General features: G+C 34.6%; 1 non-coding gene across 1 annotated transcript; it reads right to left on the reverse strand.

Annotated features, from left to right (window-relative positions):
- Window positions 1-17019: 17019 nt before the first annotated feature.
- LOC128280152 (small nucleolar RNA R71) lies at window positions 17020-17126 on the reverse strand. Its single transcript, XR_008270332.1, has one exon. It is a non-coding gene; the product is annotated as a small nucleolar RNA R71 (small nucleolar RNA).
- Window positions 17127-20456: the final 3330 nt, after the last annotated feature.

Raw genomic sequence — 20456 nt, forward strand, 5'->3', positions numbered from 1 at the left:
ATCCACAAACTAGTGGCCAGGTAAAAGTTTTTAATCGAGAAGTGAAACAAATCTTGGAAATGACTTTAAATCTGAATTAGAAAGATTGTTCAATAAGGTTAGGTAATGCATTATGGGCATATCAGACAACATACAAGACTTATTTATGCATCTCCCTTTACTGGTTGGTTTATGGAAAAATTTTCATCTACGTATCAATTTAGAGAAAAAAGCATACTTGACTATAAAAGAGCTGAACTTGGATCCTATGTTGGTGCCATGATACAAGGAGAAGAGCAAGTTACGACATGATGCTGTGATAAAGAAGAAAAATTTTGTACCAGATCAACAAGTGCTACTTTTTAATTCCCAACTGAAGTTATTTCCTGGTAAGTTACGATCATGATGGATCGATCCTTATACAGTCAATCATGTCCTAACCAATGGTGCAATAGAATTAAAAACCAAGGACAATCAATTATTACTTGTTAATGGACAAAGTGTGAAACATTACTTTGGGGGCACAATAGAAAAATTGTGAAAAACAATACTTAGAGTGCAAAGTCATATCCAATGAAAAAGATAAGACTGTAGATTTGGAAGAAGATTGGAGGTTGGATATGTATATGTATCCTTGAAAAAATAATTTTCTTGCATCTATGTAGTTTCCCCACATTAAGGTGCACTACCGTTCGAGTTGAACATGTAAAAGGATATTCCTTACTCTTATCTTTAGATTGGGCCACATTAGGGACAATGTGCATTCTAAAGTGTGAGGGGGTATACATAGAAATTTTTCTGATATTTTGGTTGTGTTTTCATTGTTGATATTGTTTTTGTTTAAGTTTGAGTCCAATTTTTTTTATCCATGGTGTTTTAGCTTGCAGTGATGCAAGTGATTGGTTTGAAGCATGATGATAGGACTTGTTTGCTTGAAACATGTAAATTTGGCATGATAGTAAATTTATTTTAGGTTATTAGAGTTAGACTAGTTATTTCACTCCATTACAACATATGATAGGTTAAAAATATTTAGGTACACTAGATGATAAATGACTATACAAGGATGCATATATGTTTGCTTTGAATTGTAAGTAGCTGTGAATTTGTAATTTGCATGATTGAATCCATGGATTTTTGAGATGCCTAGGGATAACCTAAGGTACTGTTTGGTTAAACTAGAGCCTAAAAAGGCAACCTTATATTCGTATACCCTTAGTAATTATATTTGGGCCTTAAATCATCTTTCTTGATGAACCTTAATTTTGAAACTGTAAACTAAATTTAAATATCTACTTATCGTTTCTTGGTCCTATCTTTATTGGATGCACCAAATTAGACGTCGGGCTATAGATGTTGAGGGTTAGGTAGAGACATTATGGAGATTTCAAAAGCAATAGAGCGGAAAAAGTAAGAAACAATATAATATAATGGGTATAGGACTCTTGAAAAGTGTGCTCAAATGAAAAAAAATTAGTGTGTGAAAAAAAATATTGTGAGGGTTAGAAGTAAAGCGGTAGAAATAAAATCATAGAATGGGTTCAAAGAAGCGTGGGTGAAAAAGAGTGAAATAATTAAAATGTGATCAAAGAAAAATCACATATATGCTTAGGAAATTTTCATTCATGTTGCACTAAAACTTGTTAAGCTTATGGTACTCATGAGTATTGTGCCGAGTCTTCATATTTTCAAAAAAAAAAAGGAAGGTGAGAGAATGAGAGATAATGAGGTGAGCTAAAAGATACACTAGAGGTTAAGTAGGGAAAAACATCTTATGTCAAACTAGTTTTATGCTTTAACCATTTTGATGCTTCTATTCCTTGAAATCCAAACCAACTAAAACCCATGAGGCACGCTACTGGACACAAAGTCGCGACATTGATTGACGAAGTCGCAACATCAAGGAATTACGTCGCGACGTTCAACCCATGTTAGAAACTGAGCAAACTGCCCACAAATTTGTGAAATTAGTCTAGAATGTCGCAACATTGGGCCCGACGAACCAGAATTTCTACAAAGGGTGTTTTTGTTCATATGGCCTATATTAACTTGTAATAATGGAATCAATTGACCCAAGTTGGTTAAAATAAATAAGCATTGTATATATTACCTTAAAACAAAATAATAGAGATTTCATTTAGTTAGTTTTTAGTTCTTTCTAATATTGTTTAGGGTTTGTTAGTAGATTAGTAGATTTCTTTTAATATTTGTTCAAGTACTTTGATATTTTCAATTCAAGTTTCTTTTTAGTTTTTAGTCGTTCACTTTATTTTTTGTTACGCTTTCCACCAACTATGATATGAGTCTCAAGGCCCAATTTTAGGCCCATGGACATGATAAGCTTAGTTTCTCTCAAGGCTACATCACAAGATACAAATCCAAGTAGTTGAAGTCAAATCTCAACCTATTCATTCAAGACTTTATCACGAAGAAATTTCGAGAAGAAAAGTTGAAGATCCAAGACGATGAACTTTGGAGTTTAATACGAAGCGAGAATGTAACATCTTATACTCGACTGAATCATCAGGCCTGAGTACCGGATGGTACAATGACCCAAATAAATTAACGATATTTTTAATTTTGCTTTGGTTACATACTTGAACAACTTAATTTTCAAAATCTAACCATTATTAAAACTTATGTAGAACTAGTGATAAATTATTAGAGGTGTGGCTTCTAATGGTGCCCCCTCTATATACATAAAACAGTTGTCGTGCCTGCCTCTGGGGTCTGACAGTATTTGGCTTGGTCCCTCTACCCAATTCCTGAGTCTTTATCTACCCTACATACACGTAATAAATTTGGTAAGATTTAAAGAACCTAGTGAGATCTGTATATGAGTGACCATGAAAACTGCATAAAAATTTAGGAAAAGGAGATTTTATATGCCAAGTTTAAACTCTTTGAATTTCGTGGGCGGGTTCGCAAATTTTGTTGGTGTGGCCAAAGTCTTGCTCTTTACCTTTTCACTGCGACCCATATTCATAATTACATGCCAATGATAACTATTGGTGTTTATCCAAGTACCCTCCATAATTGAAAATCCTTAACTTGAACCTCTTACTTTACACTAAACTCCAAATGAAATCATTGTACCATTTTATTGATTTCTTGCTTTCTTCGACGTAGACTACGCTTGATTTCCTACCTGTTCTTTTAATTCAGACTTAATTACGATGCTTGGCTAACTGAACATCACCCCCTTTTCCTTGGTGGACTCGTGCCCATAGCGTAGCCCTATAGTACATATACTCTTAGTCCAATCCTTTAAGGTACTCTAATGGGCAGGTAGTTCCCGGTGTATTATCTCTTATTTAGGTATCCTTTGATAGTTTCCGCCCTGGGTAGACCTACAAGATCTTCCCCATGATGCATGGCCCTAATGGACTCCCGCTTCATACTATATTCTGACAGACTTTACTAGTCATTTAACATTGTACAAACATTTCCTCCTACAATGTCTCTTGAAGGATTACTCACTCTTTCAGCTACTTCTTTGATGATTGTCAAATTAAGATTTTAACTTGTAAAAGTCCATTCTATATCTATTTAGCCACTTTGGGTATCGTGATTTTCATGACGAACTTTTATTGGTGGGCACTATGTTTGCCAGTTCGTTTAAAGAATTTCTCTCTCCTTTCATACATACCTGTGATAAGATGCTTCTTTGGCTACACTCACCATTGCATTATGGTGAATTCCCTTATTATCTCATTTGTTTGCATTTCCAAACACGCCCCGACCATTCCGTTATACTATCTGTTGTGTGAGTTAGTCAGCGATGTCCCCTTTTCATGCCCTGTTAGTTTACTAGTTCATCATCTTGGTGGACTTCATATATTGCCATAGCCTACCTATGGTCTTACACAATATGATTCCATGTTTATTATCCTGGAGGATTTCATATGTTTCCATAGTCGAGCTACAGTCTTACACAATATGTTCCCATGTTTATTGTCTTGGTAGACTTCATATGTTGCCATAGTCGACCTATGGTCTTATACAATATGATCTCATGTTTATTGTCCTGGCAGACTTCATATGTTGACATATTCGAACCATGGTCTTACACAATATGATCCCATGTTTATTTTAGTGGCAGACTTTCAATTTCGAGAAATCAACAAACCTCTTCTAAGGTGTTGCCCCAAAAGACCTATAAATCATTTCCATAGTGTCCCCCCAAAGGACCTATAAACTGTTTCCATGGTGTCACCCGAATGACCTATAAATCGTCATCGCAATGTCGCTCCACAAAGTCGATAGACCATCATTGTGGTGTCACTCTAATGAGCAAGTTGATACCATTCCATGATGCCGCCTAAACTCTCTTGTACCTTTTATCAATCCGCTCATTCCTTCATTACGCCAATTATTCCTATCTTCCTCTACCCCATCAAGGTAAATTTTCTCCACACCCCGTATACATTAAAAACATGTATTTCATGTAATTTGTTATGCTAGTTATTTCAAAATACAATACGCTATCCTTCTATGTTTCAAATCATAACCAAGTAATATTCAACAAATAGATTTGTAAGAGTGTATACACTTACAATATCATGCATACATAGCTTACTCATCTTCCTTTTTTATACATAATCAAGGTCTTAGGTACAACTCAGAGCAGACACGAATATAATTTAAGCAAACAATACTACATCACCCAAAAGTAGAGTACATAAACTCATTTTAAATCATTCTTTCTTGTCAGCTTAGCTTTTTCCAATGCCAGAGCCTCTTTCGTCCTGGTAGTTAAGCATGTCAACCATTTATATCGACTAATTCAAAGTCATTTAAGCCTTAAAACCCAGAACCCAGTTTATAGAAACCTATTAGGAGTCCTTGCCCTCCTTTTTTCCCTAATTCTCAAACCAAAAAGGTTAAGAAGCTTACCAGTTTCTTAATTTCTCTATTTTTAGACTTTAACTCTCACAAATTCTACTCCATGTAGAGTTCTCCTAAGTTCTCCTCTTCTTCAGAACAATTGAAGAAGACAATTCAAGGAACAAAAAGGTTACAAACTGATTAAGAAGAATTCCTTTCTCCCTTAAACATGTATACACATATATTTATATCCTAATTTAACATAGTTTCCACAGTCCACCCTAGCCAACCATTGCTAATTTTTCTATCCCCCACTAAGGAACTAGCTGGTTCTAGTCTAACCAAACCAGAATTGAAATCTAATTATTTTCCCGAGAGTCATAAACTTTTCCAAAAATTCTAATAAAGCCCGCCAACTTAATACTTTACTCAATTAACTCCCAAAGTTCCTTTAAATTCGAGTCGTTAGAGAAATCTGGGTGTGGCAAATGATGAATTAGACGGGACCAATCTTGTTCATGGACTTAAAATCTCAATCCATGATGACAAGCCCATGTGGAAGATGTTAACAAGCTTAGGCATTACACTTCAGGGATCCTAATCAAGCCCACACGCCTAGCCATGTTATAATTAGTTGACTTGTTGTGCATTTTTGAAAGAAATATAGACATTTCAAGGTCAATATATCTCATATTAATTGAAGATCTATCTTTTAGCTTCAAGATGCACTTTGAATCACTCAATTTCAAGTTTGGGAACTCAAGCTATGATTGTTCTAGTGAAGATTGCGCGAACAGAATTTTTGGACTAGATTATTATGGAAATTACAAGTTTTTGCCTTTTAATTTGAGTTAAATCATATTGGGTTCTATATTTAAGCTTAATTGATATATATGAGCTCAATATTTTATTTATTGAGTTTTATTATTTTATTATTTATTTATTCTGAATTTTGAATTTTTTAGGAGTTTTATGTCAATGAGAAAATTTTGTTTAAAACTGCTTCTTGTGTATATTAACTAGAGTTTCAGTATACTTGAGAGTTTTATTTGGATGTACTTAGTTAGCGTATATAAAGGCCTCTTCATTTTACACAATTCATCAATTCATTCAACAACTTCTCTATTTGATTTAATAAAATTCTCTTTGAGTTTTTCTTTTCAAAAAATTCTCTTTAGTTTTCTTTTAGAAGAGTTTTAAAAATCTTTCAAGATTGTGACAATTATCTTCAAGCTTTTTCTGGCCAAATTTTTTTTTCTTAGAGGGGAAATTAGAGCCGTTTGAAAGAGGTTATAGATTCATCTAGTTTCCAAGGCTCCTTAGGACTTCTACATGCCATCTTCATCTTCCTCCATCTATCTTGTCTCGTTTCTTTATTATTACTTTTTGTTCTTGTTTCATTGTTTCTAATATTTAATTTGGATTTTTTTTATCTTTTATTAATTGTTTCAATTATTGCCCTTTTAAATTCTTAGATTTGACTTGGATTTGTTTGCATTTCAGGTTGTATCAAACTCAAAGTTCTCTTTCATTCGTCTAGAGCCTTAGGCTAAATTCGCGACTCAGACAAACTTGTAATCTAGTTCCACACGTGTCCTTATCAAAATTAACAATCAATCATCATTTGTGGGTTTAAGCAATTGTTCATTCAATGACAACTTTCAGATTTTTAGATTCTTGAGCAACTTTTATCCTTCTATTTTATTTTGCATTTATTTGAATGTGTTATAATTGGGTAGGAATGTTTGCATTTAGAATGGCCAATAACTAAAACCTTAGGAAGGTTTATTGACCGAAGTGGGGGTGGTTAGCTTGGATTTAGGGTTCATAAACCAAATAGTTGGATTTGGTTGAATGTGATAAAACTCTAAAATTGATTACTTTAGGAAGTAATTTAGATAGATGAGACCGAAAGGGTATTATGTCGAAAACCAATTCAACCTAGCCCGTTTTAGTTCCATTAGGTAGATTAGTAAATCAATAGCTATTTAGACCTAGGTTAGTGTGTTCATTTGTGCTTTTAATTTAGTTTAAACAAACCTTCCTTGGGTATGATTCTCGAAATACTTTCGAAGTATTTCGTTGCAGTTATAAAATATATTACAATTTGACTTGTACACTGGCAGACACCGTACTAAATCTCCTATTTAATTGCATATTTTTATGCCCTGGTGCATGCAAGCTAGGGCGCGATGAACTATATCTGCACTGTTATAGTGTCATGACTCTTCCATAACCCATATTTGACTTCTATAGTAAAGCTAGTAGAGCAATCCTGCTTGACACTTATTCACACTGCAGTCCTACCACCTAGGATAAAGACACAACCCAATGTCGATTTCCTCGAATCTTGACACATTTGGAAGTTAGAATCAGTATATCCTATAGAAGTAAGTCTCCTCCGGACTACACATCTTATAACCTTTCATTCTTTGTAAATACTTAAGTATACGCTTAATTACTAGTCAGTGTCTTGGACTAAGATTTGCCTGATATCAACTTACCAACCTTAATGCTAAATAGATATCTAAACATGTGTATAACATAACATACATGAGACTTTCTACTACAAAGGAACCTTTTTCATGTTATCTCTTTCTTCCACTGTCTTTTGATCCCTTAGGATTTGAATACCTGGAACAATATTAATTTATCTTAAGTCCTTCATGCTAAATTATTAAGTTAACCACAATTTAGCTGATGAAAATGTCCTTACATAATTTCCAATAAGTAAAATGACATCAACATATAGAATAAGAAAGACCTTCCATCCCCAATATGTTTATAAACACAAGGTTCATCTACATTTTACTCAAATCCAAAAGTTTTAATCAAATTCAAAAGTTTTGATCGCTTGATCAAATTTTTGATTCCATGAGCGGGGGATTTTTTTAAGTCAATATATGGATCGAAGAATTTTGCAGACTTTATACTCATTTCCTTTAGCCATATATCTGGTGGGTTGCATCATATAGATGCTTTTTTCAAGATAGTTGTTCAAGAACGTTGTCTTGACATCCATTTGTTAAATCTTATAATCAAGAGTTGTTGCAATGGAGAAGAATATAAGGATTAACTTGAGCATAATCTTTTGCTACAAGTCTAGTCTTGTAAGTTTTATTTTTTTATCGTATTCCTTTTCTTCTTTTAGATTCACTTACACCCTATGAAATTTATCCCTTCTAGTAGGTCTACAAGTTCCCACACTGGTTTGGATTGCATAGAATGCATTTAATCATTCATAACTATTTTGCAAAATTTGGAATCATCACTTTTTATCATTTCATCAAATGTGAGTGGGTCATCTTCTTCCTATTCGGTAAATCTAGTGTTTAGAACACATCGGCCAGAATGGAAGAGCTCAGGCCTGCAATAGAAATTCCCGCTGGGATGAATCTCCCTATGCTACTAATTGTTTGTAGGTCACCATTAAGATTTGGTTCTGGAATCATTTCAATAAGGCTTTATGTATTTCTCGAAAGTTTTTCAAGTACTTATTTACTTTGAGGTTTAAAATTGCTCATGTAACTTTCCTTAAGGAAAGTAGCATGAGTTAACGCTACCATTGTTTGCTCTTTCGGGTTATCAAACAAACCACCCTTCATTCCCTTAGGATATCCTACAAACATGCACAATCTTATTTGTGAATCCAACTTCATTGCATCTTTATCCAATACGTAGGCTAAACATCCCCAAATCTTTAAATGATTTAGATACAACATCTTTTCGTGCCTCAATTCGTATGGAGTAGTAAATACGACATAGTTGGCACATCATTTAGAATATAGGAAGTCGTTCGTAGGTCATATCCCCAAAAGGATATTGGTAGCTTCGAATAACTTAACATTGAACAATCAAGGTTTAACAAAGTTTGATTTCTTCTCTCTGCCACACCATTCTGCTATGGAGTTCTCGGTACGGTTAATTGACATATTATCACATCCTCTATGAGATACCCTAAGAACTTATCTGATAAATATTCCACATCTCGATCAGACTAAAGTGCCTTTATGTGAAAGCCTAGTTGTTTTTCCACTTCTACACAAAAATCTTTGAATTTATCAATGGTTTCACTTTTGTGGTGCATTAAGTAATAATCGTAACCACCTCTTCCACTAACATTCATGGGGCCATATACATCAGTGTGCACAAGTTCTAGAGGTTTCACAACCCCCATTCCTTTGTCACTAAAAGACTACATCGTCATCTACCTTCCAAGCAATATTTAAATTGTGGAAGATAAACTTCTTTAGGTGAAATTAAAGTGTCATCTTTTACAAGTCTAATAATTCTTTCTCAGTTAATATGACCAAGTGTCAAGTGTCAAATACCAAAGGTACGCCTCATTAGAGTGAGAATATTTAAGTATTTTATTCACTAATTCAGTGTTAATAAGTGTATACATATTTGATTTGATAAAATAGAGATTATTAGACATCCACTTGTTACAGGTAAGAATACAATTTCTAAATATTGTAAAACTATTATTAAAATTCACGGGCAAGCCATCTTTAAATAAACATACAACAAAAATTAAGTTTCTTTTGAAACTTGGTACATAAAAAAGGTCTTTCAAAATAATCTTCCTAAAATTATCAAAATAAATATATGCATCTCCCATTACTTCAATTGTCACACTTGTCTCTTTTTCAGTCCGCAACGATAGACTCTTATGTCTAGGATCTTTTGTTTCCTCAAAACCCTATAGAGAAAAACACACATAATTAGTGGCTCAAATTCAAGGACTTAGTGGTCTATTTTATCTTCCACAAAGAAAACTTCTAACATAAAGAGTTTCATACCATTGCCCTTATCGGCTAGGTAATCCTTCCACTATTTGCAATTAGCCTTAAAATTTCCTTGTTGCCAAAAAAAAAAAAAAAACACTTAGCTTAAATACGTCTTTAGGCTTCTTGGTTCTCTTCCTTCCACTTTAGGTGGCCCAAAAGACTTAGCCTTGTTTCTTATAGTGTGCGTTCCCTTCCCTTTATAGGAAGAAGCAATCTCTGAATTTGCTTCTGCTTTTTAGACCAGTTGACCACCATTCAACATCAATTTATAGGATTGTAACTCCTTCATAATTTGTGCAAGCATCAAATTCTTGTTTTCAAGGTTATATGTGGCCCTAAAGCCTGCAAAATCCTTGGAAAAGCTTTTAAACACCATCTCTATTTGCGTGGTCTGGTCCAAATTGACCTCATTATTTATGGCCTTAGCAAAGTATCCCATAAAAGTTATCATATGGTATTTGACCAGAGTGTCAAGATTTGTTGGGCATTTATCAAACTAGTTATAGCTAACTGTCGAACCAAGATAGCTTGGCCTTCAAACATGTCCTTTAGTTTGTATAGAATCCCTTTGACACTCTTACAACTCTCTAGTTGCTTATAGAGGGTGCTAGTTACGCTTGCCAACATATAAAAATAAGCTATCTCATTAGACTCCTCCTAGCATTTTCTAGCCTCAACTTGAGTTGTCGTTAGGCATTTATTACCAAAAATCATTATTAGTTTATCATAGCTCAAGATAATCATGAGGTTCCTTTTTCATTCCTTATAGTTATTTCCATTTAGTTTGCTATTAGTAAGTATGTTTAGTAAGGGAGTAGGTGTTATTTTTCGAACTAAAAAAATAAAATATTCATTCATTAATATCTTTGTATTTATAAAATATTAATAAAATGTCTTGTAACATATGACATGCATTTAAATGATGCATGCGTCTTACATTAAACGTTGAAAACATTTGTAAGTCATTGCAACGATAATTCCTACAACTATTGAATTATGTTATTGTGGGGGAATCTTACTCAACTAGTAATAATATAGATTTTCATCCAATTAATACATGAACCTAATTCCATAGACATTCACATATACTAATAATCGTCTAACGTTTGACCATCATTCTAACTTAAGTAGAGCTTCGTGGGAAGTTACTTAACTAGAAGATCTTGAGTGTATAGTAATCAACTCAACACTTATCACATCATGTACCACAAATGAGTCATCATGGAACAATCTCACCTAGTGACATTCTATGACTAGTTGTCCTCTTTAAAGAAAAACTTCTTCTTATATCACATGATAATAGCTACAATGTGGCCAGCCAACTATCATACTACTACAAGATAATTCTTCTTTCTTTTAGGAAATCTTCCCAGTGAAATCCATTTTACTATCCTACTGTGGGGTAGTTAAAGTGTAATATCATCTCAAGAAACCATTGATTGAGGCCGTAAATCTTGTTAAGGACCTTCTCCTACTCAATCTTTTAAAACATACCAGGTTTTTAATGTTTGATTTCAGCCAAGAATGATTAATAAATGCATGACAAGTACATGTGGCATTCTTTTCCTAAACTATATATCATGCTTATCATACATATTTATGAACATACTTTTGCAGTCAATTTAAATATCATCATGCTATCATATAAAATCATAAAATTAAATGAATTTGGATAGTCAAAGTTTCCATGATTCTATCTTAGAAAAATAAAAAAAATAAAAAAATGGATGCCCTAAAACATACTTTAGGTCTTTTGGTTGAAAGCCAAACATCTTGATTTCTTTTCCCCCAAAACCACAAATAACTTGAAAAAAACACCAAAAGGATTTGCAATTGAACTACTATCGTCTCAACAAACTTTCGTTGCCATCATGGTTGACGCTGTTGTCGATGTCGTCATCACCATTGGGCCAATGTGCATCATACTTGTTATGGGGAGGTTTGGGGCCTCTCCTACATCAGGTCCAAATATATGTGCTTTCTAGACTTTTAACCGGCCACTTTATAATTTAATCCAACCTAATACATGTTTTTTCTACTTCCAAAATAAATATTATTTATTAAATTAATTTAAATTAATTAATTTTCCAATTAAATAATTTTCTCAACTCAATTCTAATTCTATTAAAATCATGACAACTTTATCATAGAAGAATCTATGAGAAAATATATTTAATTTCTACTTTCAATGGATTCAAATTGATCAATTAATTTAATTCCATTTTGAACTTTAATTAATTAAATAATAATTTGAAAAAATAAATAAAATTTCCATATTAAGTGAGAAACCACATTCATTTCTGAATGTAACTTATTTATCTAACTTTATCAATTCTACCAATTTATATTCATTTGATTCAACATGCAATTTATTTATGGTTTCAACAAGCTATCGGAGGGACCGATTGTACATATGTAATTAGGGCACAAATAATTTATAATTAAGTTTCAACTTTTTTTTCCTATTTATTATAAACCCATTCTGTCATGAAGTGATTCCACTATATTATCGTGACTGAGCTCTTCCTAATTACATACCATTACGAAAGCTACTCGATCAATGCTCTTTCAATGACCTTGTAACAGCCCAATTTTAGGGCTAGTCGAAATAGTGGTTCAGGACCACAAATTTGGAGTCAGAGAAATTATTTTGTTATTATTTTGGAGTCATAGCACGTTTATAATAGTACATGAAAAATTTGGTGAGTTAATTTTGACGTTTGTGAGCCCAATTGTGAAAAGGACTAAATCGCATAAAGTGAAAAAGTTCTATTTTGATAGCTAAAGGTGTTATTTTATTAGAGAATAAAAATTGGGGGATTTTAAAGGGAAATTAGACCCCTAGGAATAGAGTGGTCGGCCATGGGAGACATATGTGGTCAAAATTTTCAAAATTTGTTGGGTTAGGTGACCAATGTTGACTAAAATAGAAATAAAATGAAAGAAGGATGATATCATCCCTTACTCATATCTTTTATCCACCAAAAATTAGCCATTTAAGGGGGTTTGAGAGCTTAAAAATTTTCAGCAACTTGAAGCACTCACAAGTAAGTGATTTCCATGTCCTTTGTTGATGATTTTTGTATTTTTGAGACCCACGAAGCATGAGCTTTCAAATGAGGGGTATATCTTGCAAAATTGAAGGTCTAAGGTTTTTCCATGAGAGCATTTAGGTTGTTTCTGAAATTTTATGGAAGAATATGAGTCTTAGTGGTGTAATAGACAACTTTTGTGAAAGGTGTTACCATGAAAACACCTAAATGGACCATTTTGCACAAGTTGTAATATGAATGATAAATGTGTGAAAAAGAGAGAATTTGGGTTGCTATAAAAGTAAAAAGAGTTCAGATAATCTTAAGATGCGAAGAAATTTTATAAAAATCGATTTTTGAACATAGGGGTAAAATGGTCATTTTGCCAAAGTTTAGGGGCAAAACGTTCATTTTATCGAAGATGTGAATTTTTAATTGCTTCATTTTATTTAGTGATTAAATGAGTGCATTTTTCTATTTTAGATCAATAATTTCCAAATCCAAACCTAGATCAGGGGAAAACCAAGCAAATTGACTAAACCAACTAGTCGGCCACATTTTGTAATTCGAAGTAAGTTGTATATAAATAATACAACTACATTACTAATGTATGTGTTGAATTGTATTTGAATTAATATATCATGAATTGCTTGATTGTGGAATTGAGATAGCATGATGATAATAGAGATAGTAGAGTTCCTGTTTGAACCTAGGAAATAAATCGGATATTCATGCCGTGACATATAGGTTGTTGTTGGCTAGTGTAAGACATGTCTGGGACATGAATCGGCCACATTATGAGAGCTAGTGTAAGACCATGTCTGGGACATGGCATCGGCATTGAGATGAGAGTTAATGTAAGACATGTCTGGGACATGCATCGGCCTCGAAACGTGAGCTAGTGTGAGACATGTCTGGGACATGCATCGGCTACGAGATGATAGTCAGTGTAAGACCATGTCTGGGACATGGCATCGGCACCTTACCCACTTCTGAGGCTTAATGAATATCCGGTAGTGTTCCAAATGGTTCAACGGTGAACGTTATGTTCTTAAGTAAATGAGGAAAGTATAACCGTGTTGTGAGTGGTACAGGTACCTAATTGGTATTTATGAGATATGAGCTCATTGAACAATATGTGACTAGTATGGATGGTAATAAGTAAGTTATGCCTAAGCCTACCTTGGTATCCTGAGCATGTGGATCATTGATAAAATGTTGTTGTTGTGTACTTATATGCAACTTACTAAGCTTTTATGATTACTCCATTTTCTTTCCATTTTCTTACAGTGCCGCCTTACTAGCTCATGGATTCCAAAAGTCAGAGATATCGATCACACTATCAACCGAAACATTCAGTATAGTTGGATTTATATTTTTGAATATGGTAAGTATCAGACTTATACTTTATTATTTTGTGTCTTTGAGAATTGGCCAAATGTGTTGGCTTGGGTTGGAAACCCTTTAATTTGTATTAAGCTTTGAATGATAGTAATATTCTTTTTGAATTTATAAAAGATGCATTCCCATGGTTGAATGAATGTCTATTATGGCTGATTTAGTTATAGAAGTTATACTTGTTTCGATATTGGTTGGTATTTGTATGGAACTATATATGTAAGGATGGCAATGAGGCTTGGTAAATAGCCTTATACTGTCCATACGGGTAGGTACACGGGCGTGTGTCTAGGCCGTGTATGACACACCGTCTGCCCTATAGGCGTGTGGTTTGGCCGTATGTCCCCTACACATAAAAATTTCAAGTCAGTATGCATGGTAATAATCACACGGGCAGAGACATGGCCGTGTGTCTCAGCCGTGTGGAGGACACGGCCCAGCACACGGGCGTGTGCCTTGGCCGTGTGATATTATGAACATGCTGACGTCAGAAACAAAATACTCAGGTTTTTGCACACGGGCTAGGACACGGGTGTGTCGTGGCCGTGTGAGGGACACGGGCCAATGACACGGGCTTGTGTCTGGCCATGTAAAAACCCCTGTAGGTGTGAATTAGAAATTAATTGTACTCGGGTGAGGGACACGGGCGTGTCCCAGGGTGCTTAGGCTATGTGAACCATACGGGCCATCAGCACGACCATGTTGAGTTGGTCACACGGGCGTGTTGCCCTTCCACACGGGCGTGTGCCCTGTTTTAAGGATAAAATTTTCACAGTTGGTTTAAGGACCCGATATAGTCCCAAATGGTTTTCAACGGTCGATTTGAGGCTCGTAGGCCTATAATAAGAAGTTTAAAGTAGACATTGAAAGAGTTTAATTTGGACCGAGTCTCGGTGACTTGAGATTGTTTGTATACATAAGATCAAGTAAATGTAATGCCTCGTACCCCGCCCCAGTGTGGGTTACAGGTATGGGGTGTTACAGACCTTTTCATAAATGACCCTGATAAGCCATAAAAGTAACATGTTTTAATCCCATTCTTGATGCATTTTTGGATGATTTATTAGTTAATTTAGTGAATTTAATACTCTTAATCCTTTAATTTCATGTTTCTATACTTAGGAGAGCATAAGGGAGCAAAAGGAGCGAAAAATGGGCCAAAATCTGACAAAATGAGCTATTTTCAGGAACCACACGGCCTGGGCATTCCACATGGGCTAAGCACACGCCCGTGTGAGCCATATGAGCTAGCCACACGCCCATGTGCCAGCCCGTGTCGATATCGCTCCCTGTTTCCCAAACACGTAAAAAAGCCAGTTTTTAAGGTTTTCGAGCATTCTAAAGTCTATAAATACACACTAGAAGACGATCTAGATGAGCATGATGAAAAGAACGAAGAAATTACTCGAAGAACGCCGTCAGAATCAACTCAGAAGCAGGATCTCTTTCAAGATTGAAGATCTCCAGTCAACTTGTTTAGAAGTTTTTGGGTTTATTTATGTTTTGTTTTTTTCCTAATTTTGAGATGTTTTCCTACCAAAGTATGAACTAAATTCCCTAGATATTTAGGAAAGATGAAACCTAAGATGGATCTTATTATTTGATTTTCCGAATTACATGATAAATACTTGTTTCTTATTCTCAATTATGTGTACTTATTTCTTGCTTTAATATTTTCAGGATATCAATTCAAGTGTAATGTGCTTAATTCAGTGGAGAAAAAGTCCCTGTTTAAGAGTAGGTCTAGCATAATAAGTGGAGTTGCATGCAATCCTAGAAATAGGACGACATAAATCTTCCAGATTAGAGTCAAATCTAATGGAGGAATCCATAGATCGAGTTAATGTGACAATAGGGGTTTTAATTAGAAAGAGATTTCAATTAACCAACCTAGAGTTAGTTATTTTGTTTCTCAAAAGAGATATTAATATAATTTAGGGATTTCTACGGATCAAGGTAAGTAAATAAATCGTTTAATTTAGATTTAAAATAAAAAGTAAAGTCTAGGTGGATTCTTTCCTGGGTATTATTTTTTTCATTGGTTCATTCGAATATTTCCTTACATCTCTATTGCGTCTTAATAATTAATTTAGATAATTTTAGATTAAAAACAATTCCTTCAATTTATCGGCTAGATAATAAAAAGATAGTAATTACTAGTACTTTTAGTCCTCGTGGATACAATATTCCCTACTCACCATAACTATACTGCTATTCGATAGGTGCACTTGCCTTTGTCGTGATTTAGTTGGTTAAGTGAATCATCATCAAGTTTTTGGCACCGTTGTTAGGGACTAAGATATTAGGAACACTTGATTTTTATTACTTTAGCCATTTTATCTTTATTGCATTTTATTTTATTTTTTATTTTAATTTTGGTTTACTAACTTTTCTTTTATTTGCTTCTGGTAGATTCCTTTAGTTTATGACTAGAAGAAACCCGTCAAGACCTCTAGTATTTGACAGCCAAATTGAAAGCACAGCTTGCAGAAATCTAGAGAAGCGAGGCAGAGTGACAGAATATAATGGAAGAGTAAGATGATGTTATTATTATAGAGGAGATGGCTGATAATCATAATAATCAGCTACCCTCGTGGTTGCCGCAAATCCTGCAAATCCAAATCCTACTCCTCGTACTATGTACGATTATGCCAAGCCCAATTTAACTGGGGCCGAATCGAGTGTTGTGAGACCTAATATTGCTGTAAATAACTTTAAACGGAAGCTAAACACCATTTAGATGATTCAACAATCTGTTCAGTTCGATGGCTTGCAAGATAAGGATCCAAATAATTGGCCAACTTTCTGGAATTTTGTGACACTTTCAAGATAAATGGCATTTCTGGCGATGCCATTTGCCTTCGGCTGTTTCCATTCTCATTAAGAAATAAGGCTAAACAGTGGTTGAACTCCCTACCACAAGGTTTTATCACTACATGGGAGCAAATGATCGAAAATTTTTTATTAGAGTATTTTCCACCGCTAAGACAACCAAGCTGAGGAATGATATCTCTTCCTTCAGGCAAATGGATTTAGAGACCCTAAATGATGCATGGGAGAGGTATAAGGATTTATTGAGAAGGTTCTCTTACCATGGGTTACCTCTATAGCTACATGTTCAAACCTTCTACAACGGTTTGAACCGCTCAACTAGGGAATTAATTGATGCAGTCGCCAATTGGACTCTAAACAATAAAACACCTGAAGCGACTTATGAGTTATAGAAGAGATGTCACTGAATAACTATCAGTGGCAAGTCATGAGAACAAAGCCGATGAAAGCAGCCGTGGTTTTAACGTTGATGTAGTCACCATGTTATTTAATCAGGTAGAACTTTTGAATAAAAAGATTGATGGTTTATATGGTTCTACGCAGGTACATCTGATGAAGCAGTGTGATACAAATGGAGGAGGGATGAACAATCCAGAATGTCTACACTACAACCCTAGCACAGAGAGCGAACAAGTCAACTATATAGGTAATAATTCTAGACCTTAGAATAATCCCTATTGTAAAACTTATAATGCAAGTTGGAGGAACCATCCAATTTCTCGTGGTGTGGTTAAGGAAATCAAAGACAACAACCCCCTTCAGGCTTTCAACAACAACCTTACTCGCAAGATAAGAAGTCGAACCTTGAGGAGATGTTGGCGAAGTTTATTTTGGTGTCAAAAACCCGTTTCCAAAACACTGAAACCACGCTTAAAAATCAACAAGCATTGATTCAAGGACTCGAGAACCAGATAGGTCAGCTTGCTAAGTTGATTTCAGAGAGACCACAAGGTAGCTTGCCTAGCAACACTTAAACTAACCTAAAAGAGCAGCTTCATGCAATTGCAATTCGAGACGAAGAAGGGTTAGTTGAACCGAAACTAGAACTAAGGCAAGAAAGTGTGGTAAGTCAAGGTAAGGTTGAGGTAAGTCAAGATAAGCAAAAATCGGTCAGTAAAGATTATACACCACGTGTACTATATCCCAACACGACAAGGAAATACCACATAAATGAATAATTTGATAAATTTCTTAAACTGTTGAAAAAGTTACATATTAACTTATCGTTTATTGAAGCTTTTTTGTAGATGCCAAATTTCGTAAAATTTTTAAATAAGCTTTTAGCAAACAAGCAAAAGTTAGATGATTCGTCACACGTGAAGCTAAATGCAGTTTGCTCAGCTATCTTACAGAATAAACTACCCAATAAGTTGAAAGATCCAAGAAGTTTTACTATTCCTTGTTTAATTGGTCGTTTAAATGTTGATAATGCTTTAGCTGATTTAGGGGCGAGTATTAATGTCATGCCCTAAAAAATTTTTAAGCAACTAGGTCTTGGGAAACCCAAACAAACTAGGATGACCATTCAATTGGCAGAAAGAACCATTATATTTTCTAGGGATATTGTTGAAAACGTTGTTGTTAAAATTGAGAAATTCATATTCCTAGTTGATTTTGTAGTTTTAGACATGGATAAGGATAGTGATGTACCTTTAATTTTAGGACGACCCTTTTTAGCAACTGGTAGAACGATTATTGATGTTGGTATAGGTGAACTCATACTTCGTGTAGGTGATGACACGATTAAACTCCAAGCTCGTAATTCTACTAATATATCTAGCGATCGAGTTGATTATACAAATTCTGTTAATATGAGTAACCTTGTGGCTCGACATTCTTTGTAGGAAACTCCGCAGAAAAGTGAGATAAAGCCACGATCCAGCTTATATGACAAAAGTAGATCAACTTATAAAGAACGAATGTTAAAAACCAATGAACATGATGAATGATAGTCACATGTCAAGGAGAAACCGAGAATACACGATTCAAAACTGAAGCGAATCCATAACGAGCTTAAAGATGAAACGAACCAGTTTAAGGTTGGGGACCAGGTGCTGTTAGATGAAACAGACCCTCGAATTACCATTTCAAAGCTTAATGCGAATGGAACAATTCCTTTTACTGTACTCAATGTTTTTCCATACGATACAGTCGAGGTAACACATTTTGAATTCGACATTTTAAAGGTAAATATTACTTGACTCAGACCTTATTTTATTAATCTATTTGACAATGAGAAAGAGGAGTTTTGACTTCGTGAACCACCGTGACCTCGCGAATACAAGGTAAGTCAAGCTTAGACTTTAAATAAAAGGTTCTGGAGAGGCAACCCGAGCGTTAACATTCCTAATTTACTAATTTTATCTCATGATATTTTAAAATTAATTAATTTTTAAATAAAAAATGTTTTTTTAAAACTCACCCGACCTAGACACCCAGGCTTGTCCTAGGCCGTGGAGATCTTTTGACTTAGTTTTAAATTTTGGAAAAAAATCGACAGTGAGTTACATGACTGGACGACACAGCTAGGGGTAAAACGGTCATTTTGTGAAAGTCTAGGGGCAAAATGGTCATTTTCCCAATTATGAATTGTTGAGTACCTAGATTAATAAAATGATTAAATGTGAGTTTTTATCATTATAGATCAAGAATTACAAAATCCGAACCTAGACTGAGGAAAAGCAAAGCTAGTGGACTAAGTCAAAATAGTCGCCATTTTTGAATACCGAGGTAAGTTGTATGTTAATAATACAACTATATCCATATGATGTGTAATTGGGTTGATATGGCCTAAATTGTCTTGATTTTGAATGCGAGAATACATGTTAAGAAATTTACGTAATAAAGACTTTCTTTGAACATTTTGGAATAGACTTGGATATTTGTACTGTGATAATGGGTGATATGTGTGCTAGTGTAAGACGTGTCTAGGACATGCATCAGCCTCGAGATATTTAAGCCAGTGTAAGACATGTCTGGGACATGCATGGGCATTGGGACGAGAGCTAGTTTAAGACATGCCTGGGATATGCATTGGCCTCGCTATATACAAGCTAGTGTAAAACCTTTCTAGGACATGGCGTCAACATGTGGTGTGTCAGTGTAAGACCTGTCTGGGACATGGCATCGACACTGACAGATGAGAGCCAGTGTAAGACCATGTCTGGGACATAGTGTCGGCATCTTAACCCATGTTAGGGTTATTGAGTATCGGTAATATTCCAAATTGTTCAATAAAAGTTTATGATTCCTATCGAAATGAGAAAAGTTATGATCATGTGATGAGTGGTACAGGTACCTAAATTAAATGTATGAGATATGGACTCAATGTATGCAATATGAGTTGTATTGGATGGTGATGAGTAAGTTGTACTTACATTTAATTAAGGTACTCATGAATAAATTATGAAAGGTTATGAGCATATTGTTTTATGATAAGTAGTTGTTGTTCATTTTCATGCAACTTACTAAGCTTTATGCTTACCCCGTTTCTTTCCATTTTCTTATTGTGCTGCCTAAATAGCTCATGGATCAATAGACGTTGGAGGCATCGATCACACTATCAATCGAAGCACTTAGTATAGTTAGATCTTTTATT

This window comes from Gossypium arboreum, chromosome 8, assembly GCF_025698485.1.
Source record: "Gossypium arboreum isolate Shixiya-1 chromosome 8, ASM2569848v2, whole genome shotgun sequence".
Taxonomy (NCBI): Eukaryota; Viridiplantae; Streptophyta; class Magnoliopsida; order Malvales; family Malvaceae; genus Gossypium; species Gossypium arboreum.